This window comes from Tachypleus tridentatus, chromosome 2 (genome assembly GCF_004210375.1).
Source record: "Tachypleus tridentatus isolate NWPU-2018 chromosome 2, ASM421037v1, whole genome shotgun sequence".
In the NCBI taxonomy this organism is placed as follows: domain Eukaryota; kingdom Metazoa; phylum Arthropoda; class Merostomata; order Xiphosura; family Limulidae; genus Tachypleus; species Tachypleus tridentatus.
The window spans coordinates 115,965,280-115,977,703 of NC_134826.1; the positions used below are offsets into that span (position 1 = coordinate 115,965,280).

At 31.8% G+C, this 12,424-nt stretch overlaps 1 long non-coding RNA gene across 1 annotated transcript; it reads right to left on the bottom strand.

Moving 5' to 3' along the window:
- LOC143244891 (uncharacterized) lies at positions 1–7,980 on the bottom strand. Its single transcript, XR_013025374.1, has 5 exons — positions 7,877–7,980; positions 6,179–6,561; positions 4,735–4,847; positions 1,364–1,521; positions 1–506 (listed from the first exon to the last, which is right to left on the bottom strand). It is a non-coding gene; the product is annotated as an uncharacterized LOC143244891 (long non-coding RNA).
- Positions 7,981–12,424: the final 4,444 nt, after the last annotated feature.

Below are 12,424 nucleotides of genomic sequence, written 5' to 3' on the forward strand. Positions count from 1 at the left end.
TTTGCTATAAATTATTTTACTGAAAATCTTATATACCTAAATATACACAAATTCCTACAAAACTGAAGTGTAACAGCTACAAATTTTATATAATTTTAAATATGCTAGCATAATGATAAATGTCAAATTGAGTTCTACTGAACCCATTTTAAGCAATGAAAAAGTAAAATTTACCTCTTTGGAAAACACTTTATCAACACAATTTCTATTATACAACATTTATTATGCAAAGAAGTTTCAACAGTTTCACTGATTCTCATGTTTCTGCTTGTTTATGTAATTTAAGATGAGTTCTTAAGTTATCCATATGAGAAAATGCTTTTCCACACTCATCACATTCATAATCCTTACACCAGTGTGAACTTTTTCATGCCTTTGAAGGTCCTTTGGAAAAGCAAATCCCCCGAGAACAAGAAGAGCAAATAAACTTTCTCATTCCACCGTCACTGTGGCATGTAAGATGAGCACATAGTATTTTGGCTGTCTTGAAATTCTTTTAACAAATCCTACACAAGAAAAAAATACAAGAACTTTATGAAGGTATTTATTGCTCAAATGTCTGATTATACATCATACTTTCTTTTAAAATATGCTGAAACACTAATACAGTGTTCCTATTCTGAATAACAAAAACAGAGAAGTTTCATAAAATATTTTTTCAGCATAACTAATACTATTAGAGAATCCTAACATGTTTTTGGTATGTTCTTTTATTTCTTGCAAACATCAGTTGAATAATTATGAATATTATCTTAACTGAAGTGGAGTAAACATGTATCTTTATCTGAATAATTATATTAATACATATATTGAGCTACATCATTTATTCTATAGTAAGTATCATAAAACAATATCTGTTAAATATCTTAAAACAGGATGGAAAGAATGGCTCTTGAAAAGAAGCAACCAAAACCTATTATAATTTTACTATTGTTTCAACTTCTTGAATCAGAAAGCAAATACTAAAATAATATTTCTTGGTTATTAATGTGAACTTATAGCTTCCTGCATATAATGATATGCAAGCTCATGCCATGTCACAAAATAGCAGTTTTAAGCTGTTTAAAAGACACTTTGCAAAATGCTTTATTTACCATGTGTGTCATGCATTTTTGGAATACATGTAACTTGGCTACTATGCTTGGCACAATCTATTGTATATTGTAATGCACATCCTTCAGTGTTTCATACAATAAAACAAGAATAAATAAAAGTGATTTTGTAAAAAATTATGAGAGCTTCAGGAATAAAGCAAATACTCATACTTACTGAAATTGAATCACTTATTCCTGCTAAAACACTCAGATAAAATGATTGCAGCTTTGTTGCTAAATGAGAACCAAATCAAAATTGAATGACATACCTGCACACTTGTTTAGCTCCAGAGTGATGTACCTTTAGTTTTAAACAGCTTTCCATATATGCTGCACTGATGCTCCTTTTTGTCACTGTGAACCACCTCGAGATGTTTTTCAAAGGAATGCTTATTATTTAGCTGTGTTTTTAATATGATAAAGAGTTCTACAATAATTGAAAACAAAAATAACACAGTAAACAACTGATCATATTGTTGATATATTTAAATGATTTCATATCCCACTGTGTTACCCCTACAAGAAAGTAGCTAAAAGAAACATTTTACTGTTTTTTAAAAAAGAAAGGTCAAATATTGTATGCTTATACTAAACTTTTACAACACTGCTAGTCACTTATTACACTAACTTTCTTTCAAATGGGAGCAGCCTTAGGCATGTGGAAGTAGCTGCCACATCCCCAGATTTGAACAAGAAGTCTTTCAATTAAATTATTTTTTTATTCTATACTTTTTGTTACAGTCAGTATTTCTACTCTATAAAAAATTGCATTTCATACTACACTAACCAAATTCCAGACATTAGCAATATTTGACAACTGACAGAGAGATGCAGTCCTACATTTTTAAATTCCCACAGATGCCTCAGGCTACCCCTGCTTACAACTATTTTATTCCAATAAATAAAAAACATGGTCAAAACAAAGACTGGAGTTTTTCACAGAAATAAATGGTTGTATTTTGTAAAATTTTGTGGTCATTATATGCAAAATTATACAATGATCTGTTTGTACTGAGGCTACTGCAGATATTAAATTCTAATATTTAGTACACAAGCCATTAAACTTATTCCTATAGACAAAGGAACCTGCCAAAGCTAAAATTTCAGGTCCTCTGTTATATTTGTTAAATTAGATGAGGCTTAGTTATTTAAAATATACATTTTATGCCTATACAATGTATTTTTCAAAAAATAACAACAATTAGCAATTTTCTACTCTTTTAAACTAGTAAATTTTACATGGCAACCTTTCAGAATTTTTGGTAAAACAAATGTAATAATAAATACTCACTCTTGTGTTAAGTATTAGGAATTCCAGCTATAAAATAATTCACAAAGAAGTAACATTTTCATTCTGACTTTAATTTGGTGATAATTTTGCAGAGGAATATGTTATAGGTTAACCTGGTTTTATTTGGCAGTTTAAAAAATAAAAATGCTGAATAATGTAAGTATAAATCTCAAGTGTAGAAATAATGCTGATCTAATTTTAAATTTTCTTAAACTTCAGGAAAGCAATTGTTAATGTATATACATAAAACAGAGGATAATTTAGTGTTTTTGCTAAAATCTGTAGTGAGTTAATACTTAAGCATTTACATTTAAGATTAAAATTCCAATCAAAAGTTTAAGAGATTATGTATTTCTATTTGAACACATTATCCATTAGACTGTGAAAATTTTGATAAACTGGAAATAAATATTTTGCATCCTGGAATAAATTTATTTTTTACAAGTTATCACTGTTATATGAAATCTATAAAAGGTATTTAGATTGCTATGTGAATCCCATTACAATTCAGTCCACTTGATGATAAACATGTATGATATGCAATTTAGCAAAATAAAAAAAACAACAAAAACATGAGATTTGAGAAGCCATAATTAAATTGAAAATATGTTTTAGGTGTTATAAAAATGGAATGAAGATTTGTATATAAAGAAAGAAGAACATGTGATAAAATTTTGAAAACAAAACCTCAAAAAGTTAAAATACATAATGGCCATGAAAATTACTGCAGGAAAATTAAAGAATAAAAATCAAGAATGTGAAGACAACTTAGAAATATATTTAAAAATAAAAATAGAAATTTTGTGAATATGTCAAAGAAATGTTAAACAAAAAACAAATTTAACACAAATATGCCAAAAGGTGTTGAGCATCTATAATTCAAGAAGTCATGGATGAGATGGAAAATAAGTTTTAACATTTGACAATCAGACACAAGAGTACAAATTTAGTTATTACCATGCTATCTGCAACCATATTTCTTATGATCAAATTCACTATTTTCAGTTATACAAAAACTTCCTACACAATCATATTGAACAAACATATATGATGGAAAAAAACAGTAGGAAACTTATAAACCACAGTTTAGTTTCAGTATGAATAATTAATATTTAATTTGCTGCCAACCTGAAAAAAAAAAAAAAAAAAGCTAGATGCAAATAAGTTAAAAGAGGAACAATTATTGGTCATTGGCTCTGATGCTTGGAACAATGCTTATATGTTCATGTCAAAAACCATTAAACAGGATTGCATATGTTGATAACATACATTCAGTTATTGCTGGGTTAAAAAAGTTAGTAAAACAACATCAGCATCAACATTGAGTTGTTTATTCTATTTGAGAAATAAATGTTTTAATCACCATCTTTTCTATTATGTTCAGAACAGGATTGATATAGTTTTGAAATCAAAATGAAAAGTAATACAATACACCTGACACTACAAGCTTTGTTACCTTCAATGCTTGAAGAGAGTACAAACTAAACATTACAACACTATTACTGCCAAATGAGAAGTGAAAGTTTGATAGAAGAAGTCAAATGTATCAAAAGAGTGAAGTTAAATGTATCAAAAGAGTATATCACATTATTCTTGGTGTAAAGTTGTTGGATAAAAATTTGTATGTGGGACACACTGGAATCAGTCAGTTCCAGAAGACTGAGAACTTCAAGGCAAACAATTTGCAGAACATCTGCAAACAATTTTTTTGTGTATAGAGGGTAGCACTGAACAAAATTAGGTATTTATGTAAGAAGTGATAATGCACTATATTGGATGAACAGTGAGTTTCAATGTTACATTATAGCATTCCCACAACTGTAAAGGGAAGCATATCTGGCAATAGGTACTACAGAAGAATTTTATTTTACATGCAAATTAACAATAAACTTAATATTATTGTTTAAAACAAACCACTTGATATTCTCCTTTTGATTAAGTGGTTGAGAAACAAGGTATATCACAAGTGTTGTAATTAAAATTTTTTAACTTGATGGTGTAAGAAAATGTTGTGAAGAAAAAAACTTGTATCTTTTCTTTGACAATATGTTGGGTTTTGTTTCACTTAAAAGTGTAAGCTGTGATCATTACATTTTTAAATATATAATTTTTGAAATTATGTATATAATGTAGTTATAATGTAGTTAGTTCTCTCTTTGAAGTATTTATGCTTACCACATTCTATGGATTGTACAATACCAGTCAGCTTCCTTAATAAAGACACTAAAACACTGTCAATACCCAAGGACATGTACTAAGAGTACTGACCAGCACCATACTGTACCCTCAATACACATTATATATTTTACAATAATATACTGTATTAAAAGACAGAACTCGTTGACTTACCACAGCGTTCACACTTATGTGGATGGAGCTTGTTGTGGTAGGGCAGATGAGCCAGCAAGTTATATTTTTAAAAACCTTTTTCTGACAAATGTCACATTCTATGACCCCTTTCCCTAATAAAATGTAAAATATTTATATGATAGCTATAAAACATATAAAGAAAGCTAAGCTTGTTAAAGTAGCATAAATTACCCGTATTTGATTCTCAAACATCATACATTAAAAGTAAAAAAAACAAAAACACATTTAATAGTTTTATATAACTTCATAAAGAGAAAATAAAAATTTCTACGTATCATTTATACTCTATGTTATTTTTATTCTAGCAACAAAATATCAGTTACTGATACAAAACATTCAATCACTTAATATATATTATTCTTCCATTGAAAACTGGTTTGTTCATGACTAAACAACCTAAAACTAATAAATAGAAAATTGATCAATATATTTTTGAATAAATATACTGTTATAAAGCTTGTCACATCTTAAAATCTATTTTTGTGCCAGGTATACTCTTTGCCCAATGTGAAAAGATGTGATGAAAACATAAGTAGAAAATGGGAGGACTACATCCAAAGAAAAAGAACAATGGTTGGATTGGGATCCAAGACACCCAATTCTGAATATAAATTCTTTAGATGACAGTAATGGGGGTGAGGTTAAAAGGATGTGCCCTGGGGTGTAGAGTGGCTAGGGTGAGATGACCTGTACACAGCAAGTTAACTACAATCCTAAGCCCAGCCATCTGATTCTGACATCCATGTGAAGGTAGGAAAGAGGATTGTACTGGTGGTAACTCAACTACAATGAAAAACCTAGTCCTCAAATGGGGTAGGAAAAAAGAACATACCATCTTTACCTCAAGTTTAACAGACTGAGGGATATACAATACCCATTGATCTGTAAACACAGCACATGATACCAAACTGAGAAAATGTTGCACTAATCCAGTATAAATATAAAAATAATATAGTTAACAAAATGTATTTTGTCACAAGGAAGAACATGATCATGGTAAAATGGAGCAATCACTTCAGCTTTGTTTAACTTGGTTATGAGTCTCTGTTTATCTCTATTATTTTACTATTTTTCACTTTACAATTATTCTGGTGACGTGACTTTATGCTAGGCATGTTGAATTAATTTTTGAAAGTTTCTTATTTTTGTATATGTTTAAAACTATTCCTTTTTTATGCATTATGGTTAACTATATATATCAGTAATGGTTTACACATGGATAAGGTACAATCAATAAACCAATCAAATGCACTGAAAAGATATAATTATGAACAGCTTTGGGGAATTACTAATTCATGCCATTTGTATTTTGTTTTATAGAAATGCACAGGTTATATAAAGAAGTTCATAACCAACATTGATCTATATAAATTACATATGTACAGCATTTGTGAGTTCACAATTTCAAAGGAAAATCTCCTACCTTTGTCTATGTCCCAGACCATGCTGGTGTCAGTACAATGAGAAGGCTGACCAACTTGCAGCAGCAGCAGAACCAACAGATGCAGATATCACTCTTTCTTCAAGATATAACACTTTTGTGTCAGAATTAGCATGCCAGAGCATCAGAGAATCTCTCATGCACTCAGAAGAAGGAGATAGAATTCTCAGCCTCAGGACCCCTTTTGGCATCTCTCGTGATAGCCACATCAAAGGCCCGGACAGATATCACAGGAATCAGCTGATCACTGGTAACATTAGCAGAAGTACACTCGACCTCCTCTTGACTGGAAGGGTCAAGGTGGAGAGGATCTGTGACCTGCTGGACACACCCTCCATCGGGCCCACCAGCCAACCCAAAGTACCCTGAAAACAATATGTAAATTGTATGATACACACAAGCATTTTTAATTCTTTGCATGAATCAAAGCATTTTGCATTTCCACAACCATTCAAACTGCAAGTGAAAAATAAACATTACTTTGTAATGAGTATAATTAAATAAAAGTAGCATATACTTAAGACAAGAATTAATCATACAGGTGATTAGGTAACCACACCACATGCATGAAGCAGAAAAAGAAAGGCCAAAAAGGTAAAATTTAACAGCAAGTATTTCATTAAATACACTAAGTGCAAGTAAAATGTTACAACAGTCTTAAGGAATAACAATGGAATGTTTATATTCAAATGATTATCAGCAATTTTTACTTATCAAAATTTAACCAACATTCCTTGTCCTAACAGTTGCTAGGTGGAAACATTAATTTTGTGCTAGTTACAAAAAATTGGTTAGTTTAAAGATGATAAGACAAGACCAGATTACAATTGGTCATCTAAGTAGGAAAATAGTTGCAAGTACTTATGTTTGAAAGAAAACGACTATGTGGGTAGCCTAATACTGGGCAAATTAAATGTTTTTTTTTTATAAACTATGGGCAGGAGTCATCTTCAGCAATTATTCTTCTTCTTACAAGATAGTGTTTAGAATGGTTTGCCCTCAGATGTGAAGGAAGCAGATGCAAGATTAGGCTTGTTATACATTTGAACAATGAAGCTGGTTTTGATTTTCATTTTCTAATAGGTTAGTTTATTGGATGGGCTAGTCTAGATGGACCAACAGGTTTCTTGTTATCCTTACCTGTTAAATTCTTGTTTTTCTTGTGCTTTTAAAATTTAGATAAAAATTGTCTAGGCAGGTTTGATATATTTCACCATTTTTCTTTCCATATCTCTGTTTTTTGGTTATTTTTAACTGGGAGCTGGTAACAAAATTCCATCTCGACAATATGTAAAAATACAGCTATAATTCCTAACTTTGGCCATTTCATCTAAAACTCGGAGTGTGACACTGATCGACTACTCTTATCTAGGCAGTATGTATACAATGTAATATCGTAGTACCAGTAAAAGACTTGAGCTCTGATACCTTCATTTTAATCATTATTGATTACAAACAGTACTCCTTACCTTAGTGATGGTAACATTTATATATTAACTTTACTAATAGAATACAAAGCTCAAACAGTACGTTTATGTGAATAAAATCAATGACAAATTTCATTAAAAACTATATCAACTTCAACTACTCAAGAAATTTAACTTTATGAATGAAGCTTTCTTGTGTGAGAGTATCTGAAGTTTTTCTACAAAAAAAAAAACAAATCACATTCTAAATCACCTATTAGCTTTCAATTTCAATATTTCTATTCGCGAAACTGTTTTCCAAATTCCATATTAATACTCCCTTGACTACTATTAAATAGAAAGTTTACCTATTTTAGCGCCATCTCTATAAAGCGTATAATTTGTTAGTCTACTAAAATTTAATATTTTGATTACACACAATATCAGTATTAAGTTAATAAAGATGCTTGGTCATTAACACTTAAATGTACAGATCGTGTGAACTTTGACATGCATTTATTTAATCAAAATCAGTTATTTATCTTATATATTTCACTATAAAGAACTTCATACCAAATAATATACTAGTAATATTTTATATTATATCCAGCTAAAACTGAATTGAGGCAATGGTATAGATACATGTAGTAACATATTCAATCATGAGAAAAATTACGATTAAACGCCTGAGTGGTTAAGTTTTGGAAATAGATTAAATAAATGAAATGAACAATGTTTATTCGTATCGTATATTAAACACAAACGCAGTTTGTGTACTAACGTTTGTTATGGGCAGTTTCTTTGAGTGAGTCGTCTATGTTCAGTTATTCAAGATTAATTCATGTATCTGAAGGGATAAATCAAGCATTTTTTAGTTTACAGGAAACATTATATTTTAACTAGAAATACATACTTATGGTCATTGCCATTCAAGTATAAATGAAACTGTATATAGCCTCCACATATCCCCTGAACTACGATTATTATTTATTATTTTGTTTGATTCTAGTTAACAATTAAACCTGTTGGTAATACGTTTCTATTAATTTCCCTAAAGTGTTAATCAGGCTGTTAGATCTGTAATTAGCGGGGTTGATTCGGTCACTGCTAGGGATTACTTTAATAACTGAAGTTTTCCAGATGTTATGGTAATAACAAAAGAGTAATGATAGGTTTTATGTGATAGATAGGTGTTTTAAAACAGAAGCTGAAAGGTTCTTTGGGATATTATTTATGCCATCTTCAACTGGTGCTTTGCGTTTGATTTTTCTCAAGGTTTAAGTTGATTTCCGTGAAATGAGCCTGGTGTATGTGGAGTCTCTAAGTAAGGAAACGGGGAACATTGGGATGAAAAATTCGCGATTGTTGGATACGTGATTAGTTACTCCGCTATAATGTACTGCATCAAATGAGCCAAGAATAGGAGTAGAGAAAGTTTTTCCAAAGTACGGATTAGTTTGTTCGCTCTCTGCTGATGCTATGATATTATTGTATTCAATTTTCGTTGTAATGTGTAATTGTTGGTTCTGGACTTAAATTTACGCCAAAATAGGACAAGGTCTGAGCGTGCGTTGCCGATTAATTTGCAGAATCTATTCCAGTTTTTTTCTTTTCTTGTTTAATAAGACTCTTAATCTTGTTGTTTTCGCTGTTGATTGGTTTGGTTTTTAATTTTGCGCAAAGCTACAAGAGGGCTATCTGCGCTAGCCATCCCTAATTTAGCAGTCTAAGACTAGAGGGAATGCAACTAGTCATTACCACCCACTGCCAACTCTTGGGCTTCTCTTTTACCAACGAATAGTGGGATTGACTGTAACATTATAACGCGCCCACGGCTGAAGGTGCGAGCATGTTTGGTGTCTGTATCAGACACACCTTAAATATTGAAACTTTGTTGAAAGGACGACAACTGCTTATTATAGAATACTTTCCTCTACATGTGTGTTTCTACAGCATGCAGTTACCGTCTATTCAACTAATTTTCATCATGAATGCTATCGAAGAATATAATTTAAATATATCTTAAACCCAATAGATGGCGTAATAATGCTTTTCAATTTCGATTATTAGAGACACTTGAAACATGAAATTACAAACTAACATTCAATGTATTACACCATAAAGACAAGCAGAATAGTTATATCATGTAAAAATATTACTGAAAAATAAAATAATGTATAAATATGAAAAAAGAAAACACATATATACAATATTTAAATAAAGGAAAATAAGCTATACTTACATCTTCAATTCATTTTATGTTCACAACACTTACTCAAAATTGGCAATAAATCAGCAGTTAGCTGCAGTGGTTTGCATTATGATTGCTTTGGTTTAAACCAATGTATGACTAGTTTGAGTGAATTCTAATGGTAGCTGTCAGACCTCTTTATTATAAAGAAGAAGGTGGTGTTGAGTACCATCATAGTAAACCCTTTTACCAATTATATGTGACCTAAGCTTTGGTCCATTTTGTGATCATTGTTTGATAATGCCACTTTGAATTTTAGATATGCATCACTGTCAAGACTACTGTGATTGCAGTGGGTTGAATCACTGAGAAATGAGCCCTTGACTGATGTTGAGGCAACTTTAGGGATTTCTTAATTGGTGACTGCTTGACTGTTAATAGCATTAGCACCACACTTCATCTATGTGGTCTAATGATTCCCATGAAATTTGTGATCAGTAATCATGGATGCATTTCATTTGTTTTCTTAAAATGTCCCTACCATTGTAAATGGTTGTATGTTGGTGGTGATGATCACTGGAGTTGACACCATATTTGATGATGCACCAATTGTGAGTTGATGATAATTTTTTCCATCCATTCCCAACATTTAGCCATTGTTTGATGTGGCTTCACCTCTGAGAAAGTATTTTTTTTTACTGGCAAATAACTGTTCTATCAGAGACAGGCACACGTTTGGTGTCTTTGCCTTACATTATTGTTAAATATCCTTTGACAAGTCACTGCAGAAGAGATTCTTGATGTCAAGATGTCTGCCTTGACTCCTGCAATGACATCTTTGAAGGTATCAAGAATGTCTGTTGTTCATGTACTACTGCAAGCTTGATTCCAACATTAAAGTTATGGTCCTAGGCTCCTCTGTTGCCAGTATTTTTTATGTTATTCACGGTCTTTGTCTCTACTAGCCAGTTCATGACTGAAAGGGACTGTCCAGCCCTAGTGAAAATCTCAGGGCTAGCCTAAAACTTATGAAGCAAGATTGTCTAAATCAGATGAAAAAGCAAGTAACGCATCTTCATCTATATGTTCAAAAATAAGATCAGCACTGGGATTCTCGATGCCCATCTCAAATATCAATTCATTGAAAAGAAAGCCACAGGAATACTTTTGGTCATAATTGTAGTTTTCTTCCATGGTAACATGTATACTAACTCTTTCAGTGCATGTAGAATCGTTTGGTTTTATAAGTTTGCGCTAAGCTACGAGTGCTATCTTTGCTAGCTATACCTAATTAAGCAGTGTAGGACTAGAAGAAAGTGCTATCTTTTCTAGCTATACCTAATTTAGCAGTGTAGGACTAGAAGAAAGGCAACTAGTCATCACCACCCACCATCAACTCTTGGGCTACTCTTTTACCAGCGAATAGTGAGATTGACCATCACAATATAACACACCACACGGCTGTAAGAGCTGTGTTATGGACTAAGACAAATTTAAAGTGGTCTTGCTAAAATACTATAAATTAACCAAAGATTTCTAATGAAAGATAAGAGAAGGCAAATCTGATACAATTTCTCCAATGTAAGTCCACCTTGTGAAAATAGTTTTGAGGAACTGGCAGATATACTAATATGTGAACAGTTCATAATCACATGCTCCACTGATACATCACTGTTCCTAAATGACAGTGCATCAAAAGGCATGGATGAAATGATCAAGCTGGCCAAACAGTACATGGAATCCCATTGAAAAAATATAATTAGCAAGACCAAGAATACCCAGTTAAAGTTGAAACTAGGAGTGACTTATCAGAATCAAGATGCCACATAAGATAACAAGAAGTCAATGGACATAAGGGAGGAGAGATGTTATGTTTATTATTAAATGGGACACATTGTGAGAAAGTGTAATCTGTCACCAACAAGCACAGCAGAAATCTCAACATAAATCTTACCACAAAAATGGTGCTAGTTACAAATAAGAAAAGAGCAACTGTCACCACTGATGTTGTTTTGCTAGAAAAAAAAATAGAAACAACACGTTAGATTCATTACAAAAAGGAAGTACCATCTCCATGATTAAACAGAGCATGATTGATTATCAATTCAATTTAGCAAATGGATCAAAACAGTGTCAGCAGTGAGTGGAGCATGAGACAAACATTGAGAAATGCTAACAAATCATAGGATCCCAGTAGGTGAAGGCTAAATCAAGGACAAGAATGTGAAGGTACTATGAGACACTTTGTGCAGTCATACAGCAGTAGACAACTTGACAATCTGGTGACAAGATCACAGGAAAGATACACCCATGTGTGCTCACTGATGGGACAGTGAGAAAGTTTCCCCCACAATAATAAAGGCAGATACTCTATAATATTTAGGAGACACTGAGGTTATGTGTATGAAGGCACCAATACAAGTATGACATAATTATTAGAAATATACCACATAGTAGAAATATGAAGGAACTAAACAGAAAGAAGACTGGTGAGATATCTGCAGTCTCTACAAGAGCTCAAGGGAAGAAGATAAAGCAAGATATTAAGCCTCTTAAAGTCTCTCAAAGAGACATCTTAAATGTAAGTTCATATGAGCTGAAAGAAGCACTTAAGAAAACTTTGTGACTGCA